The sequence below is a fragment of the Schistocerca americana genome, unplaced genomic scaffold (assembly GCF_021461395.2).
Source record: "Schistocerca americana isolate TAMUIC-IGC-003095 unplaced genomic scaffold, iqSchAmer2.1 HiC_scaffold_658, whole genome shotgun sequence".
Lineage (NCBI taxonomy): Eukaryota > Metazoa > Arthropoda > Insecta > Orthoptera > Acrididae > Schistocerca > Schistocerca americana.
Genome location: NW_025726410.1, coordinates 47,501 through 52,500, shown reverse-complemented (window position 1 = coordinate 52,500; position 5,000 = coordinate 47,501). Strand labels below are relative to the sequence as shown.

The following is a 5,000-nucleotide window of genomic DNA, read 5'->3' as shown; positions in this document are numbered from 1 at the left end:
AACATCACAATACTGCCTCCTGTCACACCACACAAACAATGGCACGAATGAAAGACACAGGTCTGCCACAAGCATGGAATCAGAGCGCCGCCTGTTATGAGCCAAAGGTGCACCCTGACGTGGCAAATCAGATGATGCCGCAGTCATTTACTTACGATAATCACAATCAACAAACCAGCCCCCCCCCCCCCCCCCCCGAAAACACCTTTCCTTACAACAATGTGTGCCTTAACCTAACCCGTATTGTGCCTTAACCTAACCCGTATTGTGCCTTAACCTAACCCGTATTGTGCCTTAACCTAACCCATATTGCGCCTTAACCTAACCCATATTGCGCCTTAACCTAACCCATATTGCGCCTTAACCTAACCCATATTGCGCCTTAACCTAACCCATATTGTGCCTTAACCTAACCTATATTGTACCTTAACCTAACCCATATTGTACCTTAACCTAACCCATATTGTACCTTAACCTAACCTATATTGTACCTTAACCTAACCTATATTGTACCTTAACCTAACCTATATTGGGCCTTAACCTAACCTATATTGGGCCTTAACCTAACCTATATTGGGCCTTAACCTAACCTATATTGGGCCTTAACCTAACCTATATTGGGCCTTAACGTAACCCACGTTGCGCCTTAACCTAACCTATATTGTACCTTAACCTAACCCATATTGTACCTTAACCTAACCCATATTGTACCTTAACCTAACCTATATTGGGCCTTAACCTAACCTATATTGGGCCTTAACCTAACCTATATTGGGCCTTAACCTAACCTATATTGGGCCTTAACGTAACCCACGTTGCGCCTTAACGTAACCCACGTTGCGCCTTAACGTAACCCACGTTGCGCCTTAACGTAACCCACGTTGCGCCTTAACGTAACCCACGTTGCGCCTTAACGTAACCCACGTTGCGCCTTAACGTAACCCACGTTGCGCCTTAACCTAACCCATATTGCGCCTTAACCTAACCCATATTGCGCCTTACCCTAACCCATATTGCGCCTTAACCTAACCCATATTGTGCCTTAACCTAACCTATATTGTACCTTAACCTAACCCATATTGTACCTTAACCTAACCTATATTGTACCTTAACCTAACCTATATTGTACCTTAACCTAACCTATATTGTACCTTAACCTAACCCATATTGCGCCTTAACCTAACCCATATTGCGCCTTAACCTAACCCATATTGCGCCTTAACCTAACCCATATTGCGCCTTAACCTAACCCATATTGCGCCTTAACCTAACCCATATTGCGCCTTAACCTAACCCATATTGCGCCTTAACCTAACCCATATTGCGCCTTAACCTAACCCATATTGCGCCTTAACCTAACCCATATTGTACCTTAACCTAACCCATATTGTACCTTAACCTAACCTATATTGTACCTTAACCTAACCTATATTGTACCTTAACCTAACCTATATTGTACCTTAACCTAACCTATATTGGGCCTTAACCTAACCTATATTGGGCCTTAACCTAACCTATATTGGGCCTTAACCTAACCTATATTGGGCCTTAACGTAACCCACGTTGCGCCTTAACGTAACCCACGTTGCGCCTTAACGTAACCCACGTTGCGCCTTAACGTAACCCACGTTGCGCCTTAACGTAACCCACGTTGCGCCTTAACGTAACCCACGTTGCGCCTTAACGTAACCCACGTTGCGCCTTAACCCAACACACGTTGCGCCTTAACCCAACACACGTTGGGCCTTAACCCAACACACGTTGGGCCTTAACCCAACACACGTTGGGCCTTAACCCAACACACGTTGGGCCTTAACCCAACACACGTTGGGCCTTAACCCAACACACGTTGGGCCTTAACCCAACACACGTTGGGCCTTAACCCAACACACGTTGGGCCTTAACCCAACACACGTTGGGCCTTAACCCAACACACGTTGGGCCTTAACCCAACACACGTTGGGCCTTAACCCAACACACGTTGGGCCTTAACCCAACACACGTTGGGCCTTAACCCAACACACGTTGGGCCTTAACCCAACACACGTTGGGCCTTAACCCAACACACGTTGGGCCTTAACCCAACACACGTTGGGCCTTAACCCAACACACGTTGGGCCTTAACCCAACACACGTTGGGCCTTAACCCAACACACGTTGGGCCTTAACCCAACACACGTTGGGCCTTAACCCAACACACGTTGGGCCTTAACCCAACACACGTTGGGCCTTAACCTGCTCTGTAATTGTCATACGACGCGTTAAATTAGTGTGGTGTTGCCTAACTGCAACCCCCGCAATATAGTTTGCTACTCGCACTGCCTGGTCCCCAGAGTATCGCTTCATGTTAAACACCTTGCAGCTATACACTGTAATGCGGATGGCAGCAGGACGTACATGCTCAATGCCCTTCGCAGTTGTTCATTGGCATTTGCATGGCGAAGCACAGCCTACGTTGTGGTACGGCGTGTGTCAACTGTCCGCTGATGTTGTACGTCCAAATCACACACTGTACTGCACATTGGTCCTCATGTACTGAATGATACATCGTGGTACATGTGTGACCGTACCACGACTGCGCCAACAACGGCGAACCATACGGTCCAAATATTGTGCACTCAGCTACGTGTCGTCTCCCTATAAGAGCTGGATTGCAGTATGGTATGCCGTGGATGGCGATCAGCATGAGCCGTCTGTTGATGTAGTGGCGCGTGTTGTCAGACGTAGTCGTCTCTTCTCACACACCGTGATAGCATGGTGCACTGCGTTCCACATCTGCGACATGCGACAGAGGCCGGTTGACAGTCGTTCGCGCAATGGACATCGCATACGTACGGGGGCCACCTTCCACGTGTTCGCGAAGCGTGCACATGTTGTTGCGTGTATGTGGGCAGACATAGTGTGTCGTGACACCTGACACAGGCATGCAACAATCGTTGAATTTGCAAATGGCGATGGACGTCTACGTTTGCTGGTGACGTTACGCAAATGAACAACTGGTAAACGGTTGTGGTGCGGTTGTTCTCGCTAGAGGTGAATCAGTGATGGCGACGATCGGTTGAGCTACCAACCGGTTGTTTCAGCGATACCCACCATGCCCACGAACGTGAATGGCATGTGGGTGTGAAGCGATACGCGGCGGTGGCTGGGTGGGACCGTCCCCGGCCGGTGAGGGGGGGGCCTCCCGGCGTGCTGGCCGCGCGGTGCGTGGGCGCACGCGCTACAGCCGGCTGGTGGGGGCGGCCAGTGGCAGGCGCGCCGGCCGACGGAGGCGGCAGGCGGCGCAGCTGCGCGCCGGCGCACCCTGCACGCGGCGCCGTGCGGCCAAAGTAGGTCCTCGCGGGCCCGGTGCGAAGCGCGGTGGACATCTGCAGTGTGCTGGTCCGATTGAGGACTGTGTGCGCTGAGGATGCGCCGCCGCCCGGCGCTCGGCGCCGCGACGCCGTCTGCTGCTCGGTCGCCTCTGCGGTTCTCGCAGGTGGTTTGTATCGCAGCTGTGCGGACGTGTTGGCGCGTGCGCTGTGCTGGGAGAGTTCGCTTCGGCACCCAAGTGGGGCTTTTGTCCTTCTGTGGCGCTGGCGTTGGAGCTGCCGGCCACCGTAGGTGGCGCGTGTTGTCTCCCGCCGGCAATGCCACGACAGCACGCTCCCGGGCCTCTGTCGGCAGCGGCAAGCTCAGTTGGGAGCACGGGTGGTCGCACCTAAAGCGTCTACTCGCCAAACTCCGGGCGATTGCGCCTCTCTCGAACCCGACCAAGTACTTAGGACGGCGCTGCGCGCCGCCGGGACCTGAGAGGGTTTCGAGGTGTATTGTGCAGGGGAGCTCAGCCTCCTCCTGTTTGCAGAATAATTGAGCGGACGCTTGCGTGTTCGCGCGGGCCCCCGGGACACACTCCCGGGCGGCCGGCTGCTCAGCTCTAGTTGACGCAGCTCCCTGGTTGATCCTGCCAGTAGTCATATGCTTGTCTCAAAGATTAAGCCATGCATGTCTCAGTACAAGCCGCATTAAGGTGAAACCGCGAATGGCTCATTAAATCAGTTATGGTTCCTTAGATCGTACCCACGTTACTTGGATAACTGTGGTAATTCTAGAGCTAATACATGCAAACAGAGTCCCGACCAGAGATGGAAGGGACGCTTTTATTAGATCAAAACCAATCGGTCGGCTCGTCCGGTCCGTTTGCCTTGGTGACTCTGAATAACTTTGGGCTGATCGCACGGTCCTCGTACCGGCGACGCATCTTTCAAATGTCTGCCTTATCAACTGTCGATGGTAGGTTCTGCGCCTACCATGGTTGTAACGGGTAACGGGGAATCAGGGTTCGATTCCGGAGAGGGAGCCTGAGAAACGGCTACCACATCCAAGGAAGGCAGCAGGCGCGCAAATTACCCACTCCCGGCACGGGGAGGTAGTGACGAAAAATAACGATACGGGACTCATCCGAGGCCCCGTAATCGGAATGAGTACACTTTAAATCCTTTAACGAGTATCTATTGGAGGGCAAGTCTGGTGCCAGCAGCCGCGGTAATTCCAGCTCCAATAGCGTATATTAAAGTTGTTGCGGTTAAAAAGCTCGTAGTTGGATTTGTGTCCCACGCTGTTGGTTCACCGCCCGTCGGTGTTTAACTGGCATGTATCGTGGGACGTCCTGCCGGTGGGGCGAGCTGAAGGCGTGCGACGCGCCTCGTGCGTGCTCGTGCGTCCCGAGGCGGACCCCGTTGCAATCCTACCAGGGTGCTCTTGAGTGAGTGTCTCGGTGGGCCGGCACGTTTACTTTGAACAAATTAGAGTGCTTAAAGCAGGCAAGCCCGCCTGAATACTGTGTGCATGGAATAATGGAATAGGACCTCGGTTCTATTTTGTTGGTTTTCGGAACCCGAGGTAATGATTAATAGGGACAGGCGGGGGCATTCGTATTGCGACGTTAGAGGTGAAATTCTTGGATCGTCGCAAGACGAACAGAAGCGAAAGCATTTGCCAAGTATGTTTTCATTAATCAA

At 52.3% G+C, this 5,000-nt stretch overlaps 1 non-coding gene across 1 annotated transcript in view; it reads left to right on the top strand.

Annotated features, from left to right (window-relative positions):
* The first annotated feature begins 3,930 nt into the window (after positions 1-3,930).
* The window catches only part of LOC124588725, a 1,910-nt gene continuing 840 nt past the window's right edge, over positions 3,931-5,000 (top strand). The window contains exon 1 of the ribosomal RNA XR_006975792.1: positions 3,931-5,000. This exon is cut by the window's right edge and continues 840 nt beyond it. This is a non-coding gene — a ribosomal RNA (small subunit ribosomal RNA).